General features: G+C 27.5%; 1 long non-coding RNA gene across 1 annotated transcript in view; it reads right to left on the reverse strand.

The window, feature by feature from the left end:
• Positions 1 to 17,743, reverse strand: part of LOC129983690 (uncharacterized) — a 96,994-nt gene that overhangs the window by 43,922 nt on the left and 35,329 nt on the right. Inside the window, exon 3 of the long non-coding RNA XR_008785436.1 lies at positions 11,098 to 11,190. This is a non-coding gene — a long non-coding RNA (uncharacterized LOC129983690). The remainder of the gene's footprint in view (positions 1 to 11,097; positions 11,191 to 17,743) is intronic.

Below are 17,743 nucleotides of genomic sequence, written 5' to 3' on the forward strand. Positions count from 1 at the left end.
GAACTTGGATTTTTTACTAAATTTAACATGCCATCCTTGGCGAGTTATTTGGCGATTAATCCTTCTAATGGCCAATAATATCCGAAAATCGGATTCGAGTTTTAGATGCGTTTTTCTCAACCGATTGAAAAATTTTGAATGATACATTTGTTTTCAGAAATTCCCATTCTAAATTTGATTTCTTTTTAAATAATTTTGTTTTTGAGTTATCGCATTTACATGTTTCTGTAAGTATAGACCGACAAACAATCAACCCGCTATAGGATATGGCTCAAAATGCGATAGGTATCTAGATTATAGATGTTAATTCGGCCTTCCGAATTTTATCTATTTAACTCTCTTAGTTTTGTAGTTATAGTGTTAACTTATATTCGAAGAGCCGGACAGACATGCATCCTCTGAACAGATGTTGCTCAAAATTTGACAGGAATCTACAAATTCGGTATAAAGACCATACACCAAATTTCATGCATCTAGCTCAAAGCGTTTTTGAGTTATCTTTGTCACAGACAAACAAAGAGACGAATGTTATCCAAAAATGTAATTTTTGAACTCAGGTAAGTCAAATACTTGAAAATTAGTCAAAATTTCGAGTTCAAAATTTTTGAAGATTACTATACTTGCTTTATAATACGTATACGAGAAAGTAAAAAATAGGATTAAAATTTTGTGAGCTTTAGCACTTCTCAGCGGGCATTCATTCTTTCCTGATAATCAAATGAAGTTCATTCCAAGATGTAAATTTTATTTTAAAGAATTGTGTTATCATCCTTTGAATTGAATTCGATTAATTTAATTAAAAATATAATAAAATTATGACAATTATATATTATCTTATAACATCTCTATAAAGAAGTTCAAGATTTCCCAGAGCGTCTTGGACTCTTTCCAAGGAGTCTCATTGAGAACTTTCATATTAGATCTTAATTTTTTTTTTTTAATGAAACGTTTATCAAACAAAACAGATCTTGTTTCGAACAAGTAATCTGAATATTCCAATTCCTGATTTTCCATTTCCCAGATAATCAAATGAAGTTGATTCAAGGCCATAAAATTTTACCTTCATTTGAATTGAATCCGATTACCTTCTTTTTGCAGCAGAAAATGCATACGTAGCAAGGACCTTAAATACATTTTGAATCGATGCAAAATTAATCGATATTATCATTTTAAAGGTGTATTTCTCAATGTGATAAGACGTCTCAAGTGAAAAGACGTCGTAAATTTGCATCAAAAATATTGCGACCTGTAAAATTTTATTAAAAATATAATAAATTTATCAAAATTATATATTTTCTCACAACATTTTTATAAAGTTTAACAAGAATGCCGTAATTTTTCTACAGTTTCTTTCCAGAGAATCTCATTGGGAATCTCTTATTAGCTCTCAAAAACCAAAGTGATCTTGTTTCGAATCTGTAATCTGAAGCTCCAATTCACCGGTATTAAATTCGATACGAGTAAATAAAGTAAATTTATGCATATGTATCAACTGAATCGAAACTAAATCTGCCAACTGGTTTTCATACAAGTATTTCTGAAATTGTAATTAGAATAAAAATAATACTGTTTTCAAAAGAGGGAGACAGGAAATGATTAATGTAAATAATTGACCAGCCTTTCCCATTCAAAAAGGTCAAATAACCTTGAAAGTAAAGCTGCTTGGGAGTTCGGTTGCGCTCAAAAGTAGTGGTAAGTGCGCCTTAAGTGGATTTCACCGAGTTCAGCAATGAATTAGTTCGAAATTCTAAACCATGAATCAAATTCTACGAACACAATGAAACACTTCACGAACGACACCCCCATTTTATTGACAGGCGCAGATTTTAAAAAAATATATCAATTAAAAAATTTTCAAGGAGCATACACTGATTATATAATTTCTTGTTAGGAAAATCCACATTAAAATAAAGGAGAACTTGCGTGAGCATATGCTACATGATGGCACTGTACAGACCATTTGACCGCTAATTATGAAATTGGAATGTACTTGGTAAGCAGGGAATGTGTACCAGGATGAGAATCTTTAATTTTAATTAAAAATTTCGATGAATTAGATTCTTAAAAATATAATAAAACTGATTTTTAGACCATTTTGAATTCAAAAAATTTTTAATGATACAAATTTAATTGCCATGTACTTTTTTTCCAGAAATCTGACACTTTTGAATATTTTTCTTGTGCTATTTTATTTTATTGTTGCAATGAAATTCAAACCTTATTCATTGTTGCATCAAATTTAATCATGTGATTTTTTTCGAAATTGTAGAAGAAATATCCTGATTATTATTATTATGGCCAATTACATGAAGAAGCAGAGGAAGTGGTTTCCCCAAAACTTTCTCGCATACTCTCTAATAAACTTGTCACGCCAGGGAATGCCTTGCATGGCATTGGCGTACAATAGTTACGAAATATTTTCACCTTTGGCGTGAATTTAGGATTTTTACTGAATCTATTTAGTCACACTTGGCGAGTTTTATTTTTTATTTCTTTTTTTGACGATTAATCCCTGGCATGCTGCGAATAATATACGGAAATCTAATTTGCAATTTAGCACGCTTTTCTCGATGATTTGACACAAAACTGCACATGTAGTCAGCACATATATCAAATTTGACATATTTAAGTTGCAGCGTTTTTGAATTATCGCATTTACATGTTTCTGAAAATACAGACCGACAGACAATCAACTCCTAGTTGGATTTGGCTCAAAATATGGTAGTGTACTACACTATAGATGCTTAACCTGTGTACCGAATCTTATCTATCTAGCTATCTTCGATTTGTATTTATCGTGTTAACATATATTCAAACAGCCGGACAAAAAGATTTCCTCTGAGTAGAAATTACTCAAAATTTGATAAAAATCTATAAATGTTATGTAAAAACCTTATACCGAATTTCATCTGTCTAGCTCAAATCATTTTTTATTTTTCTCTGTCACGGACAGACAGAAGGACATTTTCTAAAAATGTATTTTTCAAACTCGCAGAGATCTAAAACGTGGAGATTCTTCAAAATTTGAAGATTATTATGCTTTTTTGATATTACGTATACGAGAGAGTAATTAATAAGTAAAGTAAAGATGGAGAGACAGACAATAAACAATTAAAAGATCGACGACTCAGACAGTTACAGTTTCTAATGCCATTATGATGTTACAGGACTCGACTCCATTAGGAAGAACTTGTCATAGACTAGCCCACTGACTTTAAAAGTCAGTGATTTTAAGCCAAGGGTGCGTCTCTTGTTTATTTCAGTAGCGCCATCTAGGGCCAAGAGTACGACTTAGTTACACACACGTCACAACTCCTTTTACTTCATTCGTGCATTTCATTCACTCATCCACCGATAGTAATTTAGACTGAATCAGAGAACGATCCCCCCTGATCCACTACCCCCTAGTGGTATTACTCTCGACATGGATGACCTTGTGACCACTACAGATTTATACGTGTGCTAGCCACCACACACACGAAGAGTCTTCGGCCGGCGGATTTCAAACTCGCAACCCAAAGGAAGCGAATCCAACGCCCTATCAACCTGGCTATCCCGGGCCTTTTTAACATATTAAACGGAACAAATGTAAATAAATATTATGCACTTTGATGCTTATCACTATTTTTACGATTCCCGCAGTAATCTAGGTTGCTGTTGAGACAGACACGAGCAAGTTATGCATGAGGTATTTAATTGAAATTAAACTCAATGATTATTTATGGCGAACCAGGTGGCTAATTATCTGTTAATTACAATAAGCATAAAAAGACGTGGATAATTAGAATTCGTACAAAGTGCATGCAGGTAGATTTTTGCTTCTGAAACTACCAAATTGGGCAGGTATTTACTTCTTGGGTATTAAGTAATCAATAAAATGAAAGATCTTTCGGAATTTCCATTAAATGTTTAATTATAAAACTACTTTTACATTTAAAAAAAACTTAATTTCACATCACAAAAGCTATTTTTACACCATTTTAAATTGTTTTTAAAAATAATTTTTTAAGTGACAATCTGATTTCCATACAATTTGAATAAATCTTTAAATAAATTTTTTTAACAATGTTTTACAATATTTTTAAAGTCATTTAGTTACTGGGATTATTCTGATGTGTAAAAAGTAATATGTAATATCACTATAATAAAAGAGAGCGTAAATTTTAAAGTAAAATAAATATACGAATCAAGCTTTTAACAGCCCCTAGTTCTGATCAACTTCGATTTATTTTGCTAAACGACTCAGAATAGGATTATAAAACACGCAAATTAGGCAACCACCTAGGAGACTTTTAAGGACCTCAATTTTTACTTTTTTGTGGTATTTGTGGTTATTTTTATAATACTTTCAGGGTAATATAATTGTATAATTTTATTTGATTTTCGAAGAACATATATTCGAACGCATTCAAATTAAATTCAGTTGCCATTTTAGATTCAGAATATTGTTTATAGGATTCGATTTTTCATGAAGATGATACTAGCAAGCTCCTCGTTAAAGTCAGGATGAATCTGGAAAGTGTGCTTACACATTTGAATTCTTTTGAAGTAGCTTCATTATTAAAATTGTTCAGCGATTAAGCACTTGATTCAGCACTCATTTTGACTTTTTAGGCAGAATAAGAGCTTTCTAAATTATCAACGCGAGTAGCCTCCCAGAAACTTTCTCATGCATTCTCTAATAAGTGTGCTTACACATCTGAATTCTTTTGCAATAGTTTCATTAGTAAAATTGTTCAGCGATTAAGCACTTGATTCAGCACTTATTTTGAGTTTTTAGGCAGAATAAGGGCTTTCTAAATTATCAACGCGAGTAGCCTCCCAGAAACTTTCTCATGCATTCTCTAATAAGTGTGCTTACACATCTGAATTCTTTTGCAATAGTTTCATTAGTAAAATTGTTCAGCGATTAAGCACTTGATTCAGCACTTATTTTGAGTTTTTAGGCATAATAAGAGCTTTCTAAATTATCAACGCGAGTAGCCTCCCAGAAACTTTCTCATGCATTCTCTAATAACTTGTGTATTATTATTCACATGAAAGAGCTTTATGTATTATGAAGAGTAATATGAAAGAGCCAAACAGTTGGCGACCTTTGGCGATTAATCTCCGAGATGCGGTTAATACATATTCAACAGAAAACCGAATGTATATTTTGGACATTTCTTTTCAACAGATTAAAATCCAAATTTGGGACAGAATGACAATTATAGTCACAATATCACATACGAAAGTTTATGTCAATGCATTGTTGAGTTATTGCGTGTAGATGCATGTGAAAGTGAAGACTGACAGACGGACCTTTCTAAATTCGATACACGTTTAGACTTTAAACGATAAGTGTGTATTATATTTTACTTATTTGGTTTTTCTTCGTTTTGTAGTTATCATATTAATTTTTATTCGAATAGAAAAGCTTTCTTTAATTAGATTTCTTTCAAAATTTAACAGAAATCTACAAATTAGGTATAAAGACCATACACAAACTTTCATTCATCTAGCTTAAAAGAGTTTTTAAATTATCGTATTCACGGGTATAAAGATATGATTCCAAAAACGTTTTTTTTTTTTTTTTTTTTTTTTTTTTTTTGCATTCATGGAGGTCTGAAACAAGAAAATTCATCAAAATTTTGAATTCGAAATTTTTAACGATTACAATGCATTCTTTTTATACTTTGTATTCTTTTATATTTTTGTATACTTTGTATTCTTTTATATTTTTGTATACTTTGTATTCTTTTATACATTGTATTCTTTTATACTTTGTATTCGTTTATACTTTTGTATACTTTGTATTCTTTTATATTGTATACTTTGTATTATTTTATACTTTGTATTCGTTTATACTTTTGAATACTTTGTATTCTTTTATACTTTTGTATACTTTGTATTCTTTTATACTTTTGTATACTTTGTATTCGTTTATACTTTTGAATACTTTGTATTCTTTTATACTTTTGTATACTTTGTGTGCATTCTTTGTATATTAGAAAGTAAAGAAGAAAAATGAGTCGCCTGAACTAGATCAGAAATTTATATAAGGTTCGAAAGTGATTGATTTTTGCAAGTTTGTTTAATAAATGTAATCATGAAATAAGGAAAAATGAGCCACCTGAATAAGATCAGAAATTTATAAAAAATGCAGAATGGATTCATTTCGGCAAGTTCGTTTAGTAAATGTACTCATGAAATTTTTGATATCAAGAGTTTAGCAATATTCGTGAAATTAAAGTATTAATGAAACAAAATTAGAAAAATGATCGCAGTGAATGTCCGATCATTCTTCTAAGTTGAAATAGTTGATAAAAACAGTCACGGCATATTTATCATATAGAATAAAACGCCGTCTCATACCCCCGCATCCGTAACTATTCTGGTCACTTAATGGTTTGGTGGGCATGTTACGGGAATTTTATTTAAATACCAAAATATTTACAGTAGAAAAAACAAACAAAAATAACTATGTATAGAATTTACAAGCATATAAGAAATGATAATAAAGTAAAACCGTTTACTATTATTTGGAATAATAACATGACGAAAGATAAAATGTAAGAAAACATACATGAATTCTGTGTTCACTTATTACACTTATTATCATGACATAATAGTTGAGGATGCAGTTATAAAAATCAAATAGAAAATAATTTGGTTAATGCTAAAAAAGAGAAATGAATATATTAAAAAATCCATACATAACTAATTAAGTATAAAAAACGGAACGATCTTTATTTGAAAAATTAATTAATTTAGTTTGAATTATATAATTTTCTATCTAGTGTATTATAAAAGTCTATTAGTCTCGAAAATTCTGAAAATAAAATTCTTTTTTTTATCATATGGAAAGTTTAAAACAACATTTGTAAACCTATTTTTCTCAAAATACAGTTTTTATAAATATTCTTGTTTTTCAAATATGATTAGTTAAGAACTAATAAAAAATGTTGGATTATCTGAAATTTCACATACTTTTCTGTATACGGTGTGTTGGGGCGGAAGAAATATAAGTAGGGATGAACAACAATATAAATTAATAACACTCAAAAATATATGTTAGTGATGAACAACAATAAAATTATGCATCTTTAGTAGCTTGGAAGAAAAAAAAGGCCAAGATTTCAAAAAGATTTATGATTTACATTAAAAATGCTGGCGTCCTGGCATAAGCATAAGGCGCGTCTTCCCCGTGATCTAGGCGTCTCGGGTCCGAGTTCCGGTTCGTGCATGGTTGTTCTGTGCTCTATCTGTGAGGTGTGTGAATGAGTCCCCCTGTAAATAGGGGTTGTGCAAGCGAATGTGACGCATGAAGTAGCTAAGTCGTACTCTTGGCCCTAGTTGGCACTACTGAACAAACAAGAGACGCTCACTCGGCTTAAATCGTTATAAAGTGTGATAAGTCACAACAACAACATTAAAAATGTTGTAATTTACAAAGATTTTGAATTACTTCCAAATATTTTGCTTCAACCCTAGTTAATAGCATCACTGATTATATAAAAAAGAAGGATGTATCCTTCTGGTCAGTTGTTTAGGATTAAGAATGTTTGAAAAAAAAAAAAGGCTACATTTGGTGCAAAAAATTCTCAGTTTTCTCAAATGTTTAAAAAAATATTTAAACTTTTGTACGTTATATTAAGTTTTTGCTTAAATTTCTTTTGGGAATGGGAAATTATGTAAAATATACTTTTAAAAAAAAGCCGGCGAACACAATCGAATACTTAAAAATAAAATAAAAAAAATAAAAATAAAAAACAAGAACGGAATAATGAAGCTTTACTAGAAAGGAAATATTTTCCCTAATATTTGACAACTGCGCGCCGGAAATTCATCTTTTACAAAGGTAAAACCTCCGACAAAGTAAAGCCAATTAAGTCTCACGGACGACTTCATTTCTATTCCACCCGCTTCAACCTTCAATTCAGCCAAAAAGAAAAAAGAAAACCGCCAAAAATTTCAACGTGGAAAAAGGTAGATAATTAGGATCTCAAAAACCGATTCCCAATCAATCACCCATCGATCCGCACCCACTCAAAGTCCGGCAGAGGTTCAAAGAAAGCCGGACAGACGGTCGCCGAACTTGTCGTCGGCTACGATTTGAACCCTGACCCTTCCCGCTTCTGTTGGACCTCGCCGCCAAAAACAAAAAAATGCCAACATGTGCGCCAAATAGACGCTAGGCATTTTATTAGCACGCCAGAGAGGCGTGTCAACGTATGTTTACTTCTTATCAAAGGAATGGAACGCAAGTCCACCACGGAAGTGATCACCCTTTGCCACATACACCCCCTCCGTCTTTCACTTTGAGATTTTCAAAAAAAAAAAAAAAAAAATATCAGATAAAATTGTGGGCGTATGCTGGCTGCTTCTTGTATAGCAAAAATCAATTGGGCATGATGTGCCATTTTTTAAGAGCAAAAAATGTAGTTGGTTTCGTATAATGGAGAAAGAACAGTTACTTTGTGAGTCACTAAAAGCAAAAATTTTGAGTACTAGGTTGTCGTCCTTTAATTTTATACTATGTAACTTCATCAGAGAGGATTTATGCGATTTCATGTGACCACTCCTTTCCTTATGGGTATGTTTACACGCAAAAGGTTTTACACTTATCTGAGGATGGATTTTGAAAGTGGTTCTTACTTTATGCTTTATTATCTTAACCGCACGTGTGAGTTTATGAAAAAAAAATAACTCACCATTATCGTCTTGTGTTGTTGGTGTAAGGCAAAACGACTCCGAAATAAATAAGAAGAATATTTATCTGAATTAAGACTGAAGAATTATAAACAAACTTAGCTAAAATAGCGTAGGAGACGGAAAACGGAACAAAAAAATGAAAGGAAATGTAAGATATAAAACCTAACTTGATGTAGTAGGATAAACCGATTTTAAAAAAAATGAAAGAAAATGGAAGATATAAAACCTAACTTGATATAGTAGGATAAACAGATTTTTAAAAAAATGAAAGGAAATGGAAGATATAAAACCTAACTTGATATAGTAGGATAAACTGATTTTAAAAAAATTAATTCATAAAATATTTATTCTGGTATCTGTAACTTATAAATGAAAGTTTCAAGCAAAGGCTTGTGATGATCTTCAAGCAAAGGCTTGTTCTAATATTTTATAAGATAAAATAAAGAAGGTAAATAAGAATTACATTTCCAGTTATGTGCCTATTTTCGCTAATGGAATTAATTGACATGACGTCACAAAAAAAATGGCAAATTTACAGTGAACATCATTTAATATGTAATTACTCATTGTTTTATACCTCTCATATGACTTCACTCAATTTTCTTCTAACAAAATGGATTCCAAAATTAGATTAACAAGAGATTCACGCAAGAATGAATAATTCCATTTTAAATCCAAAAAAGAATATAAAAACTTATGAAAAATAAAAATAAGAAAAATTATTAGATAACGTAAGAATACGATATCTTATACAAAATTGCTAAACATAAGAAAGATTGTAAAATACTAAACAAAAAAATACGATATCTTATGTGTTCACTAAACATAAAAAAAGTTATAAAATATTATAAGAATACGATATCTTACGCGTTCACTAAACATAAGAAAGATTATAAAATACTAAACATAAACATACGATATCTTATGACTTTACTAAATATAAAGGTCATTATAGAATACCAAATACTATATAAAAAAAAACAAAATATTATCCAAAATCCTTAACGTTTTGTTAAATCATAGTACGATTTAAGTGAACAATGTTTAATTATGTATAATAATGAGTTATCTTAAAAATACAATCATTAAAAATAAATTTAAGTGAACAATGTTTAATTATGTATAATAATGAGTTATCTTAAAAATACAATCATTAAAAATAAATTTAAGTGAACAATGTTTAATTATGTATAATAATGAGTTATCTTAAAAATACAATCATTAAAAATAAATTTAAGTGAACAATGTTTAATTATGTATAATAATGAGTTATCTTAAAAATACAATCATTAAAAATAAATTTAAGTGAACAATGTTTAATTATGTATAATAATGAGTTATCTTAAAAATACAATCATTAAAAATAAATTTAAGTGAACAATGTTTAATTATGTATAATAATGAGTTATCTTAAAAATACAATCATTAAAAATAGATTTTTATCATTAGATAATACATTGCCAATGACTGTTTCCAGGTCAAATTATACACGGAAATTTAATTAAATTTAATATATTGTTTAATTTCATCAAATATGTTACGCTTTTAAACAAAAAATTCAAAGTTATTTCAGAATTAATTCGCTTTTCAATAATCTATAGCCATGACAATTAAAGAAAATAACAATGGCATTTATTCTTATTTTACGCAAATTCAAGGCACAAATTGCCAATGATTGTTTCCAGAACAAACGACACACAGAAAAAGGGCGTAGTTTGAAAAATGGCTCATGTATTATCCCGCAAAACTTTAAAAGAACTGCATCATTCATTAAACAAAGTAAAAGAAATCTCCAACTTAGTAAAATCCTCTTTTAATTAGATAGTAAAAAGAATACTTTCAATTAACATTTGCATTTTCATTTTTTAAAAATTACAACAATCTTATGTTTGATTAAATTGTACATATTTTATTTAATTTTAATTATATCTAATACATTTTAGCTTAGAAATTTACGGAGCATTTTGTTGTGCACGCAATGTATCAATGATGTAACTCAGCATAAACTAGATCAAACAGAATTTGTTCACTGAGAAATGTGAAAAATAATAATATAATAAAATAATAAATAACTCGCAAAACCAAAGAAGCAATGCCCAACCATTTTTGCAATTTTTATTTAATAAGTAAGCTTACGATCCTTACTACGTCATCAACAGTAGAGTTCACTCCTCCCCCCTTCGCAAAAAAAAAAAAAAAAAAAAAAAAAAAAATGATGCAACCGATTTTGATAGTTTTAATAGCCAATTTCTTTCGCCAATTTGCATACATAGCTAACCAATCAGTATACTCTATGTTTGTTTTGTAAATAAAATTTTAAATAGTTCTTTCATTTGATATGATTAATAAATTAGTACAAATTAGTACTATCAATATGGCGGCGAAGAATACTAATTTGCTTACCAAGTCATCAGAATGAATTCAAGTCTTCATCAAAATAAAACTGCCAGAATTCTTACAGTAGGGAAAGAGTCCAGATTCATTTATCAACAATACCTGTAAAGATACAAAAAAATATACAATTCTTTGCATAAATTTTTGTGCGATCTTAAAAAATAATAAAAATATTTTTAAAGATTTAAAAACATATTAATTTTGTGAGACTCGTACATAATTGGAATGTTAGGGTTAAAAATTTTCATTTTAAATTAAAACATTTCAAGTAACAAAAAAAATTTAATAACCACTTTTTTAACCATTAATATTTTAATACACCATTTTTTAAATGCCTAAAATTAATCTATTGAGAATTATTAAATGGAAGATACAATTTTTATCGATATAATGTAATTTTGTTTCAAAATGCCATGTATGTAAAAAAAAAATCACATATTTCAATACATTGTCAATATACATTATATTCTCTATTACACTAAATTAATATAAATAAGTTATATATTTATATATATTCACAGATATAATGTTTTCAAAATCACAAGAAGAGAGGATTTTTTTTTTTTTTTTGACGTACATCTACAATAAGTGTCTTAAAAAAATTTTTGGAACTAAATTAAAAAGTATTGCTCTATTACATACTTATAGTTGCTTCATAAATTAATTATTAACATGAAATTAAGTTATGAATAAATTCTGTTCATTTCCTATTATAAATTAGCTGCAACTGGTTGAAACATTTCTATTGAACAAATATCGCTGAAAACTCATTTTGTTCAATAGAAAGGATTTGGAGTCATAGTTATTTAAAATGAGAAAAAAGATGACGAAAATGACAAGCAAATATTCGCACAAGTTTAAAATAATATCTAATGAAACTAATACAAAAATAAGTGCCAAAAATATAAAACTCTTTCAAAATTTGGTAAATTAAGGTACCTGTACAGAGTTTCGAAGATACACAATTAGAAAAACAATATGAGTAACTCGAATCAATATGGAATTCCACAGCGCCTTTCAAAGCAGTGAATTATTATGAATCACTTTCATATGAAAATGAGGCTTGAAACACATTTTTCAAATTTTCCCAACGTCACACCCTCATTTGAAAAATTTTCGAGCGTGATTAAAATAACTAAAAACTCCATATCACACAGTTAAATCAACAATTGTAGATCAAAGATTTTTAACTAGAAAAATAAAACAATAGTAATTACTCTTTTATATAAAAAAGTTGTTCTAAACATTCTTCTTCGGACTTAATTTAGAATTTATATCTAAACTTATAATATGAATTTTTTTAAAAAAAAATTCAAATATTTAAAACTTAAATGATAAGAGAATCTGTCAAAGATCAGTAGAATAAAGAATCAGTAGATAATTTCGAGTATTTTCTAATCATTTTAAAAACAATACACATTGATTCTTGGTGAGTTTATGAAATAAAAAGCAGTTTTTAAAAATCTTGATTAATTTAATTTTCTTTATTTGAAATCACTGAAATTTGAATTAATATATTTTATTTCTATAAATTATGACTAAATTGAAAAAGAAATGGAAAGGCAAACACAAAAGAAATAAAGAGAGAAAGAAGAGCACATACATTGATTTCCCAACTTATTCTTACAGCTTTAAACATTAGGACTACAGCGCCATCTATATTCATCTCATGTTACTATTCAATCATAAAAAATATTGTGACGTCATCTGTAGAGGAAAAGTTATTTTATTTTTTTTATTTTTTTATAAAGATTATTGTAATGTTTACCGTTCACTGTTGCTTTCTTATATGTTTTCCTCATACATAATGCAATTCATCAATCAAATTTTCAATAGAATGTAAGCAAATATACTTTTAAAAAATCTTATATTAATAATCTTTAAAAAAACAAAACAAAAACATATTTAGCATTAAATAATTAGACAAAAATATTCAATAAAAAATAATTCAATTTATATTTACTGAAATAACTTACAAAAGAATTTATTCTTTTGTAAAAAAAAAGAAGAAAATTATTTTTTTTTTCTTTTTGCGCAAACTTTTCTTGCAATTATGAAAAACGGAAGTTGTTTATATTCCTTTAAAGAAATGGAAGACAAAATTTGCTTATATTTTATAATTAAAATTTTTCCCATTCACTTCAGGATTTCAAAATAATAAAATTGAATTATTTGTTAAAATCAAAGTACATTATAAAGTAAACCTTTTCAAATATATACATATATATGCATCGAGAAAGCGAAAATTAAAGCTACATTTATATTTTAATAAGATTGATGTTTTAAAATTTTCTTACAAGTCAGCAATATTATTCTTAAAATATCAAACTTAACACTGAATTTGACTAACACTCTTGTGGATTATTTTAATATTAATACTTGCTTTCATACATAAAAAAATTCACATACATTTTAAGAATTGTAAATGTTCACATACAAAGAATTTTGAAACATTGAATTAAAATGATATGAAAGGGTGTTATATTTAGAATAAATAACCATTAATAAAGGAAATATTAAAAATATTTTATTACTAAGCGGACTTTGCAATATACCATCTAAGTTCAGTCGATCAAAAAAGTTGATCGTGCTGCCATCTATATAGCGCAATAGGAAACAATACTGAAAATGAACAAATTTTAACTTCAATATTATCATGTGATTTAATTATATATTGTTATATTTTCTTCTTCATCCTTTAGCAGTTTTTGATCCATTACGAAATAAGCAATAATTCAATAAATTAAAAATGTTAAATAAATCTTTCTAAAATTTCAAATGGTGAAGGAGGAAAAAAGAGCTCAACAGATTTATAGGATTAGTAAACACATAGTTTATTACAAATATTGTTTGTTTAAAAAAGTCTTAATATTTTGATGAAAATAAAGTTTTATTCTATACTTAGCATGTAAAGACACAAATAACCATAGCTAATAGAATACAGGAAACCTTAGTAAAAATAAAATATGATTTACATAAAACAATACTAAATAAATAGTTACTATTTTAAAATATATATTTATGATAATGTATTCTTTATACTACACAAAAAAATAATCATGCTCTTAATTTTGTTTAAAAACTGGATATTAATAAAAAAATTATTTAAACACAATTTGTTTCAATTATGCAATTGATTACATTCCGTTTACAGCTCTGAAAGGAATTCATATACTGGTGCTGCCATCTATCCTCAAATTAAAACAGTATATATTTACAATCCATTTCAAGACAAATTTCAACACAACCAATATATCTAATCACTAATTACATATTTATTACTTTTTAATGGTTACTACCTACACTTTATTTGCGAATTACGTCTTTAGTAAGTTTCATTTAAGAACTGTAAGTAACCAGAAGTAACTTTGAAATTATTACTTATTATAAACTTTCCAACTTTCCAGCGTGACAATTAAAATTCAAAGAAATTTCCAGTTTAGATGTCTCAATTCTACTTTAAACCAATATTTTAACAAATTTTAATTAAAAACTAGAGTTGTCACGCTGTATGATTTTTTTTATCTTACTTTTAAAAAAGTTATGTAAAATAAAAAAATATAAAAAACTAGTATCAGTAAATTACGCATACAGAAAACAAATAAAAATCTAATTCATTAACATTAAAAAACTTGATTTTTACGTGATTTTTAAAACATGAAAACGAGATTTTTTTCCTAATTCTTAATAGAGAAAATAGAATGTACCTGATAAATTTTGAAATCAAATAATTTAATTAATCGAAAGCTAAATTTTCGTGGTTAGACACATATGTACAAATATAGAAACAGAAAATCCTTTTCTCTGTAATGGAACAGAGCTTGGCTCTATAAATTTTATTTTCTTCTCCCAACTAATCTCTGGTTCTCTTTTGGATCAATTCTATCAGAATCATAAGAATGTATGTGATGACTATGTGTATTTTTAAAGAGGAACGAGAAGAATTAATTCTAGAGTCGGTGTAATTGGACACAAATCTACATTTCAATGATAGAGACATTTTCCTTTGACAAAATTCCTATTTAAATGTTATATACTGAAATTCAGGATTAAATCCGATTTAAAGATTAAGTCAGCTTCAGTTATGGCACTTATTTGCCTTATCTGAAGTGATCATTTTAAAGTTTAAATCAAAGCTGAGTCTAAGATAAATTATTAAAAATAAGTAAACGCCTATAGAGCAAGTATTTTCGGGCTTTTTTAAACCATATTATTTATTCAACTTTTTGTGTTGTTTTCAGGATAATACAATTTTAAGATTTCATTTGATTTATGAGTTATGTAACCAAACGTAATCAAGTTAAAATCAAAAATCGTAATAATAATTTTTAATATTAGAATAGTATTCAAATTTTATATATATTTTAAAATTTCCCTAGAGATTCGAGCAATACAATCATTTCCGAAATCGACTCTCATGCCAACATATCAAGAAATCTTTATATTAAAGTATTTAAATTATACTAAAAACGTGTCATTAGCTTTTGCATTAGTATGTTTCAAAATACTTATGCAAATTATTAAAGCAACTTCTCTTTAAAATGCCACTCAAATTCAATATTTTGTTACTCCGATTTTCCTTACTTTGTCGTAATTTTAAAACTGCTTATGCAGCGATTAGACTAATAATCTTATTTTAGAAGTTGGGGTATAGGAAGAGGCTCTCGAAACATGCTTAAAGGCTTCTACTTTAATTGCTTAAAGGCTTTTTATGGTTTAATCCGGTCCTGGGTGTGCCCAGAACATGGATGATTATAACTCATTCAAAAATTCTTTACGACAATTGAGTGTGTCGGAAAAAAACAGCAACTATTTATCAAGTTTCATAGCCTTAAAAGCCGTAACTAATCAAAAAATGCAATGCTAAATAATCGGTTACACTTTAAGCTGCTAAAAAAGTCGATTTGATAAAAAAAAAAAAATTCTTTATCAGAAATCTCGTGCCAAAGAAAACGCTTTAAAAGAGTTTTGACAACAAAAGCTGTGATGATTCTGATTTTTATTTAAAATTCAGATTGCCACCAGGTATAAATAATTTTCACAAATAAATGTTAATTATGAGGTGAAATTTCAATTTTTTCTTCAAATGATACATATTTGATTTACAAATAATCTTTAAACTTTGGAATAATACAGATAGTTTAATATTTACATATTCATTAGTCATATGAGAAAAAAATTTATGTTAAATGCCAGGTCTGGTCTTAGACAAGAATCCATTTTGAATTATCCATTAGCCTAAATTCGAATTAAGTACCAAACTCTAATATATATATATATATATATATATATATATATATATATATATATATATATATATATATATATATATATATATATATTGAAATAATAATATAATATATATCTTCTAATAAATTATAAATATATTCTTCTAACTTCACATTATATTCAAAAATTTTATATTCAACTTTCTGAACTAGTCGTACTTACAATAAAAAAGAGCTTTCTAACAGCTTAAAACGATTATCAAAAATTTAGTACTATAGTTAATCCCATCATGAAATAAAAATGTGAACTTCATGACTAAATATATGAAATAATAACTACCAAATAACAGTGAATTCAAATTGAATCCAGAGAATTTTTGATGTCACATTTAAATTATCTTTAAAAGCAAAAGCTGTGTTTTCAATTAAATTTTTCTCCACGGAAATTTTCTGCAACAAATAATAATAAAAATAACGCTACTTTAGGTAATTGGAGAAATATTTTTGATAAATTTTTAGATATTCAATCAGTTATCATTACTCATACTTGATGATGGTTCGAGATATTAAGAAGAAAAAAAAATATCGAATGATTTAAACTGAATCCGGTTTAAAGACTTTCTAATTTTAGAAACAAGCGCAGATGTTTAATATTCTGGAATTAACCCATACATAATCAATATTTTTTAATAAAAGACTCGCCCAAATGGTCCGAGGTTGAAAACAACCAAATGGGAAATCCCCACAATTCGCACCTGGTATTCCACGTGATCACTAGCAGATGTGACTTGCAAAAGAGATTCTGCTTTCAGCAAAATAAAATCGCAAACGATATGCGAAAAAAAAATTGGAAATAACAATGCGTTTAAATGTTACACAGATGAATGTATTTAGCTTGATTTAAATTTTTAAAAATACATGCAAACGTTTAAAAATAAATATTTAATGCATTTATTATTGTAGAAATTGTCCCATTCAAAGTAGCGAGAAAATAATTTTTAAGCCTTTTAGTTGATTTTTAATGTATTCTATAAAAAGAAGCCATAAAATTTTTTGTTAAAACATGAACATGAAACGATATAAAAAGAAACGCTTATTTAATAGTCGTATAATTTTATCCAAAGCGCTGTATATTTATTGTTTATTAAAACAACTTACTTATGAAATGTAATTAAAATTCACACATGAAACGAATCGATTATTTAATAGTCTTATATAATTTTATCCAAAGCGTTGTATACTTATTGTTTATTAAAACAACTTACTTATGAAATGTAATTAAAGCTCACACATGAAACGAATCGATTATTTAATAGTCTTATATAATTTTATCCAAAGCGTTGTATACTTATTGTTTATTAAAACAACTTACTTATGAAATGTAATTAAAGCTCACACATGAAACGAATCGATTATTTAACAATCTT

The sequence above is a fragment of the Argiope bruennichi genome, chromosome 9 (assembly GCF_947563725.1).
Source record: "Argiope bruennichi chromosome 9, qqArgBrue1.1, whole genome shotgun sequence".
NCBI lineage: Eukaryota > Metazoa > Arthropoda > Arachnida > Araneae > Araneidae > Argiope > Argiope bruennichi.